This window comes from Dromiciops gliroides, chromosome 4, assembly GCF_019393635.1.
Source record: "Dromiciops gliroides isolate mDroGli1 chromosome 4, mDroGli1.pri, whole genome shotgun sequence".
In the NCBI taxonomy this organism is placed as follows: domain Eukaryota; kingdom Metazoa; phylum Chordata; class Mammalia; order Microbiotheria; family Microbiotheriidae; genus Dromiciops; species Dromiciops gliroides.
In genome coordinates, this window is record NC_057864.1 from 78,637,480 (window position 1) to 78,652,170 (window position 14,691).

The 14,691-nt window shown below is 40.0% G+C and overlaps 1 protein-coding gene across 1 annotated transcript in view; it reads left to right on the top strand.

Moving 5' to 3' along the window:
* Positions 1–3,436: 3,436 nt before the first annotated feature.
* RNF2 (ring finger protein 2) overlaps positions 3,437–14,691 on the top strand; it is a 30,323-nt gene continuing 19,068 nt past the window's right edge. The window contains 1 exon segment of the mRNA XM_043964493.1: positions 3,437–3,687. The gene's annotated coding sequence lies outside the window, so the exon portion shown is untranslated.

Below are 14,691 nucleotides of genomic sequence, written 5' to 3' on the forward strand. Positions count from 1 at the left end.
AGAATTACAGAGTGGAGGGGGGACTCCAACCTATTACAATCCATATTTGAACAAAAATGCTCTCTACAACATGTCCGTCAAAAGGTCATACAATCTTTTCTTTCTTGTTAGCAAATTTAATACAAAGCTCACAAAAACCTGTGCCATGAATTTTCCATTTTCTCCATGATTGTCCTATAAACTTCCCATAAATACCATACTTAACTTGCATCTATGGAGTTCCTGTGGTTTCCACAAATGATTGCCTTCCTTAGCATCAATTGAACTGCTCAGTCATCTGACTAAGATCATGAGTGTTTCAAACATTTTAAATATAGCCCTAAAGAGTCTTAATTAAGAGTGTGCTGTTTCCCTTTGATTGGCCTGTTAAATGGGTATGCTTACATATAGGCTTGTAAAGGGGTATGGCTTCAGCTTAGACATTGTACAAAATAGATCTTGAATTCACTGTCTTTTTAGGGAAGGTACACTGTGGTCAGAGTGATGGAGTCATTCCCATTAGCTCTAGTTTTTGCTGGATAAAGTATTTATTAACCTTAAGGAATTTGTAAGGTTAGAGAATCTAAAACTCTTATAAATTTATCAGATGGGAGTCGCTGAAAAGAACAGAATGATATATTTTTTTAAATGTTTTTTTTTTTTAAGTGAGGCAATTGGGATTAAGTGACTTGCCCAGGGTCACACAGCTAGTAAGTGTCAAGTGTCTGAGGTGGGATTTGAACTCAGGTACTCCTGAATCCAGGGCTGGTGCTCTATCCACTGTGCCACCTAGCTGCCCCCAGAATGATATTTTGACTCAGACATCTTTTATTAAGGCTTTCAAGCATATATTGAATTGCTTTTATATCTATAATTCTTATCTGATCCCCAAAGTTGTTGGGTTTGGGGTTTCTGGTTTTTTGGGTTTTCTTTTTTTTGTTGTGTTGTTGTTGTTCTGAGCTGTGATTTCATGGGTCTCTCCATTAACAAATCCCCACAATTTGTTGATAACCTTTTGTTTGAGTGCATTGAGAGTCTGGTGGACTTGACCACAGCTAGTATGTTTCAGAGGCAAGACTTCAACCTCACTTTTCCTGGCTCTTATGTTGAGCTGCACCTCATCCAAAGCCTAATCAAGCTTGAAAATCCAACTTAAATTCCACTTCTTCCTGGAAGCCTTCCCTGACCACCCTAGCCAGAAATGACCCTGGCTCTCTCAGAATTCCTTTAGAACTTTTTATTAGTTCCATTAATAGAGATCATAAAGTGCAAAAGAATCTGAGGAATGAATGAATGAATGAATGAATGAATGAATGAATGAATGAATGAAAAAAGTATCTATTAAGGTTTACTATATGCTGTACACTGTACTAAGTGCCAGGAAACAAATAGGAAAACAAGACCGTCCCTATTCTGAAGGAGCTCAGATACTAATTAGGGAAGGCAACACATACTGGAAGGTTAATTATGTAGGTCAGATGGCAATGTCTGGGGTCTGAAGGCTTTTATAGCAGGAGTAAGGTCCGGTGGTCTACCCTCTTCATAGTTTGTGACCTTCTTCTTCTTCTCGGGGCAATGAGGGTTAAGTGACTTGCCCAAGGTCACACAGCTAGTAAGGGTCAAGTGTCTGAGGCCAGATCTGAACTCAGGTCCAACTGAATCCAGGGCACCACCTAGCTGCCCCCATAGTTGGTGACTTCTTGCTCATCCAGTGGTATGAGCAGCTATGTCCCTAATCCATAAAAGAGGGCTCAGTGGGTCCAACTGAAGTAAGATTCTGGGTTGCCTGGTGGAGGGTGGGGCAGGTAAAGGAAAGTTTGCATCCTGCTAAGAGGAGCATAGTGTTTGTTGGAATCAGGCAGTGGGGACTAGGACAGAGGAGGAAAGGGGTCCTTGCAGCTTCTTCCCATTGCCCACCCATTGGAATCTGAGATCTAGCCCAACTCTTTTATTTTACAGAAGAGGGAACTCTGGCCCAGAGAGTTAAAGTGAGTTGTCCCTTATTGGATAATTAGTGCCTGAGTAGAGTCTAGAATCTGGGCTTGTTAACACCAATATTCTTTCCATTATATCAGATTTCTCAGTCTATAGCCATGGTAAAGCACATCATTTATATTTCATTTATAGCCACATCAATAATTCAAAGCTTATTTGCTATTTGGCATTGCTAATTATTTTCATCAATGTGCATAAGTCTCATTTCCCCAACTTAATTTTAACTTTCTTGAGAGCTATTATCAAAAAATATTTGAATATTTATTCCTTTGTATTCCCTTTGGTACACATAACAGGTTCTTTGCCCATGGTAGGTGCTCAAATATTTATTGATTGAGGGTTTTGTATTCTTAACAAAGAGGTTAGGTTTTGGCAGCTATATTTATAGCTTTTAACTATATTTATCTTAGTTGTAAATTGAGAAGTTGAATATTTAATTAAATGCGACATTTATTAAGTGTCTACTAGATGGACCTACACAGATAATAGCACAGGTCTTGTAAACAGTGTGGATGAACTAGAGTCACATAGAATGAGTGGGTGTGGATGGATTTCCATAGGCATCATTGGAGGGAATACACCCAAAGATGTTATCAGAGAGCCACTGGAGGATGCTTGTACTAGGTACTAAAGGGAATTTATCTTCAGAATGAGATAATGGTCTCTGGAAAGTGTTAGGGTGTTTAGAGTTGGATGGGTGGTACCAAAGGAAGTAGTAGGGTTCCCAGTCACCTCATTTTGTAGATGAAGAAACTGAGAGCCAGAAAGGTTAAGTGATTTGTCCAAGGTCAAACAGGTTACTGCAGAATCAAGATTCAAAACCAAGTCCTCTGGTACTAAATCCTGACCTCCACCCATAATATTAATTAGGTTAATAGTTGGCAATTTTAGACTCTTCTCAGTCTGAAGGTTATGACCCTCGGGGTGACTGGTGCCCGTTGGCCCACATTCCTAGGTTTTTCATGAGAGTGCAGCTCAGCATCTACCTATTGAATGATCAAAGGGTGGGAGTGGGCAAAAGCTTATGCCAAGTAAGAGGTCAGGTCCTTTCAGGGCTGGAGAGGAGAAAGTCCCAAGTCTTTGCTGCCCTAAAAGTTAGCACATCCATACTATGAATCCATGAAGAGAGGCGGCATGGGGAGGGCAGTGGGGAGAACTGGTTCCAGGACTCTGGCCGGAACCACAGATGCAGCTTGACACACCTGTTCCAAACAGGACTTGGGGCTACCAGTGCTTGTGGTCCTGACAAGGTGAGGTCCGTACCATCAGAGGGTGGTAGGGAATAATGATGTCAGGGAGGTGACGTACTGATTTCATCATCCAGGGCAGGGGAGAGACGCGGGAGGGTGCGGGTGGGTAGGGACGAGTGGGCGGGGCGGGAGGGGCGGCGCGGCGCGGGGGGCGGGGCGGGCAGCGAGGGGGGCGGCTCGCAGCCTCCAGGTGTCTCTCCCCCGCCGGCGCCGGCACCGCCCCCCTCCCCCAGCCCCAGCCTCCCTCTCGCTCGGCGTCCAGCCCCTGCCGGAGCCGGCTCGGGCTCGGTCTCTCATGAATATTGAGCGGCCCCTGTTGGATTTCCCGAGCTCCATTGCGGAAGCCGAGCCTCGCCATATTGTGCGGCGGCGCTGCCGGCGGCGGCTGGGGCCCTCGGTCGCCCTGCGTCTCCCTCCGGCTGCTGCGGCGAAAGGAGCCCGCGGAGGCTCGGGGCGGGCGCCGGTGAGTGCGGGCGGGGGCGGGCCCGGGGCCGCCTGGCCGAGGGGGGAGGGGAGGTGGAGCCGCCGCCGCCGCCCCCTCGGTTCCTGCCGCCCGGGGCCGGCTCCGGCTGCCGCTGCTGCCCCGGGCCGGGCCGGGGGGCGCCGGCGGCGGAGAATGCTCATTGTTCCGGCGGCGCCTTCGGGTTAGGGGGGTGTGTGTGGAGGGGAGTGAGAGCGAGGCGGATTTGGAGGGGTCCAGGCCGTTGGAGAGAGGGGGTGCCACCTCCTCCCCGCCACTTTCCCCCCGTCTTTCTTCCTTCTCCCCTCTCTTCCCTTTTCCTTCTCCCCACTTTCCTTCTCTTCCCCGCCCCTTCTTCCTCTTCCCCTTTCTCCGTTCTCCCCCCCTCCGGTTTTACCTCCTCCCCCTTCCCCTCACTCTTCCCTCTCCTCCCCCTTTCCTTCTCCCCGCTTTTCTCGTCTTCCCCCATCTTCTTCCTTCTCCCCCCTTTTCCCTCCCCGTCTTTTCCCCTCCCCCTCCTTTTACTCCTCCTCCCCCCTTTTCTTCCCTCCTTCCCTCTTTCCCCCTCCTCTTTTCCCTTTTCTCCCCCTTGGGCGCCCATCTCCTCAAGGTTATGGCGGGGAGGGGGCTTAGGGGGTGGGGGTGTCTGCTCCCACGCCCCTTCCACACTCCACCAGCCGCCCCCCTCCCCCAAGGTTTTTGCCCCTGAGACACAACTGGAGGAGGTGTGTGTGTGTGTGTGTGTGTGTGTGTGTGTGTGTATGTCTCCTTCCCGCCCCGTCGGCTGGGGAGGGGAGCGTGTGTTTATGTGTACAGGAGAGTTGGGGGGGGTGTTCTTTGTGCTGGTAGCAGCCCCTCAGACTGGGCGGCCGAGTCGGGGTGCTTAGGGTAAAGGGTTTGTGTGTGCTCGTGTCTCAAACATCGGGGTGATTTCTCCCCGGGGAGACATTCTTTTCCCGATCCCGGGTGTGGGAAGGGGGGAGAGTCTTGATTTCTGGGACCTCCAGAGTCCCCCGGAGTCCAGCCTTGGGTTTCAGCCTGGTGGTGCCGCTGAAACGTCATGGAGGTTGTCAGATTTCTCTTTCACACTCAAAGTATTTTTTCAGGTACTGTTAGAACTGAATGAATCTCCAAAACTTGTCTCCCAGCCCCGCTTAAACCGGACCATCCCTTCTCTGCAGGAGGCCTTTTGTGAGAAAACTGTATGAAATTGTGCAGTGACTAGGATTTTGATCGTTCAGTTCCCTTGAAGTAGTTTAATTACATTTGTTTGTCACAGAAGCAGTAGATTTGAATTCATAGCCAAGGCTGTGTATATCTCTCTCTCTCTCTATATATATATCTACCCCTTTTGTACCTTTTTATAATGTGGAGCTCAATTTGGAAGTGACAAGACCTGATTGGGCATTCTAGCTCTTTGGCAAATTATTTAATCTCTCTGGGCCACTGCCTTCAGTTTCCTTCTCCTTAAAATGAGAGGTTAGAATAGAAAACCACAAATGTCCCTTCCAGCTCTATGGCTGGTACCAAGGCAGAGTTAAAGCTTGGTTTCTAAGGTGTGAACTGAAAAATTCTAGGACAAAGATAGATGGGTCAAACATCATAGTGTTTTCATAATTCAATTTATTTTTGGTAAAGTTTCAAGATAATTTTGGTTTTGGAAGGCAAGCCAGGTTGCTAAGCAGCCACCCATATTGATTTATTCCTGAATTCCTATAACATTAATTATGACACTTAATCATATACCTTTTTGGCATTGAACATTTCTTGTGTTTCCAAAATATCTTGTTCTTTACATCACCAGTCATAAAGTACTTGTTGATTTGTTTGATAATTGGATTCAAGATACTAAAGTGCTTTTGACCTCTTTATTGGATGAATTTGTTGTACTTACAATATTTCATCTTGCCAGGATTACCAGAATTATTAATAGTGGACATTTGTATAATGCTTTATTTTTTCCAAAGTATTTAGTATACATTAATAATAATAATAATAATAACTAGCATTTATATGGTGCTTGCAAAGTGCTAGGTTTGCAAGATATTTTACAAATATCTCATTTGATCCTCACAACCCTGGGAAGTAGGTGCTATTATTTTCCCCATTTTACAGATGAAGAAACTGAGACAGACAGATTAAGTGACATGCCCATGGTCACACAGCTAGTGTCTGAAGCCACATTTTAACTCAGATGGACCTGACTCCCCCACCAATGCTCTGTCCACTTCACCATCTAGCTTTACACATTATTTCATTTGTGCCTCAAAAACCTTTGAAGATTAAGTGCTACTTATTAGTTCCATTTACAGATGAGACAACTAAAGCCTAGAGAAGTTAAGTAACTTGTCCACACAGTGGTCATATAGTGATCACAGAACTAGTTTTAAGCTGTTGAAAAGCAGATTTTTTTTCCCAGATCTTCCCTACTCCCAAGTCCTGTGCTCTGTCCATCATCACACATTGGAGGAATTGGTTGGGAATTGATTTTACCTATGATTAAGTGATTGAAGCTTCTAATAATGAATTAGTTTATTCAATTATTATTAGTTATTCGTTTATTATGTAAAAGCTAGGAATTAATGCCTTGGGGGTTTTTTGGTCCATTATTCATTCTACCAGACAAGTGATTCCTTTTGATATTTAAATAAAATCCTTGCCTCTCTACCAACACTAAAATCTTTATACAACCTTGAAATAACTTCCAGCTCTACAAACCTTGTGCAGTTTATATTATATTTTTCTTTATTTTTCAGATTAATCATTTAAAAATCTTTTTTAAACCAAATGTTAGTCATTTATCTGCATCTTTGCTCTTTCCTTTCTGATCCACAACTTTGTGGAAGGCAAATACAAAGCAATTCATTGCCTTCTCTAAATAGAAAGCATCAACTTTAGGGGTATTGCCTTTATTTGCAGTAAACTTGTTTCTCAATTATGGCTTACTGGTTTTTCAAATATTGATTTAATGTGAGACATTATTACTTAAGGTTTTAAAGATGAGCATCTCCATGCAAATGGAACTGCTCAGGAACAGTTGGGTCAAACGCAAATAGAAACAGATCCCTGTGAACCGCACTGTGACTTAGAAAGCCACAAATTAACATCTATATTGTATTTTTATTTATTTTGTTAAACATTTCCCAATAACATTTTAATGTGGTTGAGCCTGTACTCTGGTACCTTTTTATTTTCAGACTGCATGCTGTTTCAGCTGTGAGCTTGACACATCTGCTCTAGAGCAAGATTTGCTTTAAGGTAGAATTCAGTATAATATATATAATATATTCCTTTGAACCCCGAAGCAGGTTTCTCAGTTACCGAAGTATCTAAAGGAACTTAATTCTGAAAACAGAATTATGGGAACCCTAGTGTATTTTTGTGTCTACATTAAAATTTCCAGTTTGTTTTAAATTTAAAATATGGAAAACCTTTTTCTTGGCGGGTAGTGTTTATTGTTGGAATTCTTAAGAAGTAACTAAATTGATTTATCATTTTTTGTTAAGGGTAGCTTTGTTGTTTTCATTATTTCTCCTCTTCCCCAGATTCTAGTAAGGAAACTTATTGATATAGTTAAATTTATAATGATCGAAAGAGGGCTTTATGCCATTGAAAGGCAAAGGTATAAATTTCCTAAGGCTTCATTACCATAGGGGCATTTAAGACCAGCGATCAAATAGTGAGAGAAACATCAGAAAGCTAGTCTCTTTTGGGAGTAGAATATAAATTTGGGAATTTTTCTTTGGTACTTAACCTTTTCATACCTTCCTTCTACCATTCAGTGAAATACTTGAAGGCAAATTTAACAGTTTAAAAATTTTACTTAAAGTGAACAAACAAAAATGGGCAGAAGAAACAGCACTTGATTTAGAATTTGGAGGGAAAGGAAAATGTTAGGTGGGTAGATGTGGACAGGAGGACCTGTCAGGAGATAAGCAAATGTATTTTTAAAAATGACTATGCTTGTCTGTACAACCCAGTCAAGTCTCATGTAGGATTTAATTATTCAGTAACTCTTGAAGTGAAATTTTTGTGTGAAAGGCCGTTAATTTTTAAAAACTTTATGTTCACTGTAAAAATAATCTATTTAAATTCACATAAAATATAAATAAAATAAAGTATTTGTTTGTAGCATTATTGACTGAATTTGTGGATTCAAAAACTAAAATTTTTACCTGTTAAATTGTTAGCTTAATAGAGACCCATAATTAAAACTATTAGGATCCCATCCAGTGACTGTTTTTTATGGAAGTGTGGGAGTTTTGCTTGTTTTTCCCACAATTTTGGTGGGGTGGGGTGGTGGTGGGGGGGTGTTGGGACTGATAGGATGAAGGAACACTACTATATCCATAAATAGATGGCATGCAATAAAAAAAGGTTTTGTGGCATTTTAATTTTTAATCCCAACCCCTCCCTAGTTTCTCTAGAAAAGATTATTGTAATCATGACTCGTCTGTTTTTGAAAAGTAATTCTATTTCCCCCAACAATTAGTATTCATATTTCAAGCTTGTCTAATACATATTTTGTCTAGTTATATTATAATTACTAATATTAGGGTAAATTAATGTTACATTTTCATTTGACTTAAAGGAAAAACAAAAGTTTGTCTTTTGTAAAAGTGATTCAAAAATTTGATGCAGAACATTACAAATCTAAAACTCATTTGTAGTATCCTTTAGTATGTCATTGGGTGATAGTGTCTCTCTCTTTCTCTTTTAAAAGAGAAAAACACTATCCTGTTTTCAGTAAGTGCTTTTTAAGCCAAACCTGAACAATCTTTTCAAGAAGTCAAAATTCAGATAGTTCTTGGATAGGTCCGAAACAGAACAATCTGCTCTTTTAAATTCAAAAGAGTGGGCGATGGAAGATTTTGCATCCGTGGTTAAAGGTCCTCCTATTAAGCTTTCTTCCCTCTTAGATAAAAATTACTTTTTAAAAATTGACTTCTCATTAGTTCTTATTTATTTCTCGTCTCACCTTAAACTATTTCATTTTGAATTTAGGACCCTGCCCTACATTTCCTTTTCTGTGACTGCTATGCAAGGACTTGAAACTGAAAGCCTCAATTTTGTTTTGTAGATTAAAGGGAAATAAGCCATTTGTGTTGTACCTATTATGTGCCAGGCACTGTTAAGCTCATTTACAAATATCTCATTTGATTCTCACAAAAATTCTGTGATTATCCTCATTTTACAGTTGAGGAAACTGAAGTAAACAGGTTAAGTGACTTGTGCAGGATCATATAGCTAGTAAGTGTCTGGGGGTCTATTTGAACTGTGGTCCTGGTCCAGTGTGCCACCAGCTGCTTCAAGTGGGAAGAAAATGAAGGAGGTGGGGAAGCAGGCTATTTGATATTTCAATTGGAAATAACTTAATTGTTGTTCAGTTTTATTTCATTTTTCTTCTTGCCTATATCTGGAAAGTCAGTAAAGATACACAATAATTTACGGTAAATTATATATCTAGGCCATTATATTGAGTCTTTTTTAATCTTTGAAAATCTAATTCAAAAGCCAGTTTCCCCCTCTCCCCCTTTAATATAATGATCTTTGGGGTCTTTTTTCCCTTTTTGGATCTCATGTGACTTTTTGCATTCAGGTCTCCTAAGTAGTTAGTGTTTTGTATTCTAGTTAGTGGTCTTTGGGTCAGCCTTCTATTGATCTTAAAGTTCTTTGAAAGCAAAGAACATCTTATCTAAACTTTATTTGCCAATGTCTACCATAGTGCAGTACCTATAGCTGGCATTTAATACTTGTTGATTTGAATTAGCAACAAGATTGAAATTACTTTTGATACTTGGCAAGTTTTAGGGAATTTATCTTTGATCTTTAAAGTATTTGGCTAGAATTTTGAAAAAACCTGAAGTTGTCATTGCTCTTTTCCACAGTGAAAACAGGGAACACCCTTGTCATCCTCTGATCCGTCTGCCCACTGCTTCTGTACAAGAACATACGTGTTACTTTTTATGTATCTGGTGGTGGCTGCTAAGTATGAGAATTTCTGTGGGTATTATGGGCAAATGACCTTATTCTTAATGTTCACATTTATTTTGTTTAAAGTAATAAATTGTTTGCATTTATGTTAATAGTTCAAAAGCAAGTTTCATTCGTCAGCTGGGGTTAGCAATGACTTATCCATGTAGCTCATCGCAGTAGTTGTTCACTTCCTAAGTCTTAAGCATTTTTGACAAGCTAATATTTCTGTTAGGCAAAATATGGACAGCTTGTCAATTCAATTTATTTTGAATTGTGTGCTTGGAGCTGTCTATTGGAAGACAGGTTCTCTATGGCAAAACAGAGATGTCCATTAGTTATTAATGTACTACCAAGTTGAAACAGTGGGTTGTTTTAAATTCTGTCAAGATTCACCCATTGTATGTGAGTGAACCCGGTTAGTCTGAATCAAGTATTTCTATGCACCAGGGGTTATTTTGTGCTATCACGCATGTCTTAGGAGACAGTGGAAAGTGAAGTTGTCAGTTAAAATTTATGCTACTTAATTAGATATTTAAATGATATCTAAGTTGAGATGTTTTGATGTTGTGCACAGATGTGTAACATTCATTGTAATAATGCCTAAGAAATAATGGATAAAGATATTATTGTAAGAGTGGGCTGAAGGCAAAAGTACAACACTAGGAGCCAGTAGCCTTGGGCTGTTACTTCTAGATCAGCTAATAACCAACTGTGTGACCCTAAAAAATCACATAACTGCTTAGGGTCTGTTTTGGGGCAGAATGATCTCTAGGTGATCTTAAGGCTTCTTCTAGGTCTGTTGGCTTATAGTTCTCTTCTTCTTCTTCTTCTTCTTTTCTTTTTAAGTGAGGCAATGGGGGTTAAGTAACTTGCCCAGGGTCACACAGCTAGTAAGTGTTAAGTGTCTGAGGCCGGATTTGAACTCAGGTATTCCTGACTCCAGGGCCGGTGCTATATCCACTACACCACCTAGCTGCCCCTTTATAGTTCTCTTCTACCCTGCTTTCTAGGCAAAGCAATCATTTTTGCTGGTTTAGCCAGGGATTAAGGATTTCTGATGTATTCAGAAATTCATATGATTTTGTGTAATTAACAAAAACCACAACAAAACCCTATAACATGCAAAATTAAGCAAAACTAAATTCCTCTGCTGACCATGTCCAAAAATGTCTGTGTACACTTCTGTCAGGAGGTAGGGAGCGTGTTTCATCAGAAATCTCTAGAATTGTTGTTAGTCATTACATTAAGTGGATTAGAGTTCTTAAAGTGTTTCAAAGTTGTTTGTCTTTACAGTGTTGTTATTGTATAAAATTTGTTCCTGATTGTGCTCACTCTCTGCAACTGTTCATACTAGTCTGACCAGTTTTCTCATTTATATATGTTCATCTATTCAACTACCCTCTGATTGATGGGCGCCCCTTTAGTTTTTAGTTCTTTGGCGCAAAAAGATCTGCTATAAATATTTTGGTATATTGGACCTTTTCCTCTTTATTTCACCTTTTTGGGGCATAGACCTAGTAGTTCCCAATTGCGTTTCAGAATGACTGGACCAGTTCACACAGCTTTACCAGCCCCTCCTAACATTTGTCACTTTCCTTTTTAGTCAACTTTGCCAATCTCATGAGTGTGGGGGGGAGGGTGTTGGAGCCAGCTCAGATGGCAGATTTTCTTTTCTTTTTTTGTGGGGCAATGAGGGTTAAGTGACTTGCCCGGGGTCACACAGCTAGTAAGTTTCAAGTGTCTGAGGTTGGATTTGAACTCAGGTCTTCCTGAATCCAGGGCTGCCCCACTGATGGCAAATTTTCAATGTGAGCATTTACACTGAAGAAATCAGCAAACACTACAAATTAGGGCTTGATTTGTTTCGTTGATTACCTTAAACCTAAGAAAGCATGTATAAAATGTTAATAATGCAGATTAAACATAATTATGTTGTGGGTACACCTTTTTTTAAACCAAAGAGAGCCAGTTGTTAAACATTTTGCCAAGTCACCTGTGGACTGAGGTGTGGAACCTCAAAGTTGTTTTAATTTTGTATATTTCTAATTATTAATGATGTAAAATGCTCTGCATTTTTCATATGGCTAGTGATAGCTTAGATTTCTTCTTCTGAAAACTGTTTTCATAGCTTTTTACCATTTTTCAATTGGTGAATGGCTCTTATTCTTATAAATTTGAATCAATTCCTTATATGTCTTGCAGGCAGAAACAATTTTACTTTTTTGGGGGGTATCTCCAGTGTCATTTAGTGGGCACTTAATATTTGCTGTTGATTAACTACTGACCTCATACTGTCATTGAAGGGAAGGAGTTTATAGACCTTAAGTCAATATATAAACCTGAGCTAATTGCTGACATTACTTTCTATATTCAATGAGTGCTTAAAATTTCATGCAAAAGAACCACATGGAACCCAAGAAGGCGCACTATCTTCCTTGAAATGGTAGATATGGCTAGACTCTCCCCTACCCCATGCCCTTTAAGACACAGTGTCCTGCTTTTCTTCTGGCTCCTATTTCATACCTACTTAGACATCACTAAAATAAAAAATGATTTGGATTCAGACTCGACTGTGCTGGGAGTGTTTGGTTGTGAAAAGCTTGGTTTTGGCTACATGACTGTTGGGTTTGGTAGGCATACTTGGAGTGCAGCTCATTGCCACTGTTCGCCATTCCTCCCTCAGGCTCTGCCACAACTCTGTTCTATCATTTTCCTCAGATTAGAGCCTTTCTCTAACTCTGCTTATTTTTCATCCACTGACCAGAAGGAAAGGAAAGCAGAAGGATGCAGACTGGAGGCAAGATAAGCTTCATTGGGCCATTTGATTTAGAGGTGGAAGGGACCTTTTTACATGTGCAGAAATGGACCTAGAGGGTTGAAATGACTTGTCCCAAGTCTCACAGGAATTAAGCAGGTCCTTGGTGCCAGTCCAAGGACAGCAGCCATGAAGCCTCATTATCCTCGGGCTTATATTGTACAATGCAGAAATTAATAAACTTGAAATTGTAGAAATACATAAACTATACAAAAATGCTTTTTGAATTGAATATTATCCTTCATGTGTACCCATTCATTTATTCCTATTATTTTTTCAGTTTCCTTTTAGAGTCCAAAATATAATTAACTAGTTATTGACTAATTGCCCACTATAGGATATGCCCCAGACTGGCTACTGGAAATAAAAATACATGGAGTTGAGGAATGGGGGTTGACTGGGAAAGGGAAAGGGAACTGAAGGGAAGGGACAAAATAAAACATGTTCATAGATTTAGAGCTAGAAGGGATCTTAGAAGCCACTGCATTTCTAGTCACTTCATTTTACAGATAAATCGAGGCATAGAAAAGTTAATTTGTCCATGGTCATATAGCTATTAGGTGTCAAAGGCAGGATTTGCACCTAAGTCTTCTTGACTCCAGATCTGCAAGTGTGAAGAGGAGGGCATAGTCAAGATGCAGTGGACAGAAAGACTGGAGACTTTACTTAGTCATTTGGTAGCTCTGTGACCCTGGGTAAGTTAGACTTAACTCAGCCTGAGTTTCCTTTTCTGTAAAATATAGATAATAATATCGTATAGATAAGATGAGGTTATATCTATGTGTGTATGTATTTGTGTGTCTGTATACATACACATGCTTTTGCAAGCTTCAAAGTGCTATGCAAATATTAGCTATTATTATTAGCCATTTAATTATGATCGTTTCTATCCTGGCCAAAACTTAAAATTACTCGTGTTTGAGATTGGAGCCCAGTTCTAAGACTTGATCTTTTCTAGTCTACTGGTGGGAAGAATGAAGTTGGTTTGTGTTTTAGCAAAATTTCATGATCACCCCTAACACCTAGTATAGTTGTAGATAAAATGGATGCTTAATAAACTTTCAGGTGTTTTTAACCTTTTGTGTAATGGACCTGTTTGTCAAGTCTGGCAAATCCTGTGGCTTGCTTTTCAGAATATTATTTTTAAATAATTGAAATAATTGCTAAGTTTCAGCTAGAGGTTAGTAACAATAAAGAAGCAGAGGATTTTCTGCCCAAACAAGTTAATAGATCCCCTGAAAATCTATCCTCAGACTCCAAGTTAAGAACTCCTGGCATAGTTGAATCCATGAAATAAATGAATGAATGGTTGCATCTGACTAGATGGTTTATTTTATTTTAGAGTTTCTCAAAATTCTGGTGTCATCCATCAACTCTGTTGAGGAAGAAAAGGGACTGATATCTAAAGTGTGGTGTCATCGAATGGTGATGTCATTCACAAAGTCAACTTAAAATAACACATACAAGAAATGAAATTTAAGACAGGTAACTGGAGACAAATGCTTTAAAAGAGTGATATGGTCTTATAAAATCAGTGTCAGGAAGGCTGAATTTTCAGTTTAATCAAGCTCAGTTTGAGATGAGTAGACTATTGCTAAAGACAATGACTTTTTAGCCATGTTGCAGGTAAGAGGAAGACTAAATAAAGTACAGGAACCTACATGTAATTGGACTTCTGCCTTTGTCTTTCCTTTCTTCAATATATCTTCCATGTAGCTTCCAAAAGAATCTTTCTAAAGCCTATGTCTGACCATGTCACTGTCTTCCTACTGCCTTTAGGATAAAATAGAAACTCTTAAGCTTGGCATTTAAAACCCTTCAACATCTGGCTGTGGCTTAACTTCTTAACTTTATTTCACATAACTCTTCCTTCACATTTTTTGTATTTCAGCCAAACTTGCCCAGTTCTTGCCCCCTGCCTTTCCTTAGAGTTCCCATATCTTCCACCCCCATCCTTAATTCCTGAAATATACTTTCTTATGTGATTTCTTATGTTTACGTTCTCTTCCATATTAAATTATTGTGCATTGACTTATCTCTACCTGTTGAATTCCTCCCCAGTAGAATTAGAATATGACCTCTTTGCAGGGATGTATGCACTTCTTCTATTCCCAGTCCCTGTAAGATAGAGTTGGCACTTAAATGCTTGTTGGATTTGTTGGGCATTATATTTAGTACTCCCATCTTCAGAGGCACAGAACTAAAGTCTGGACTGA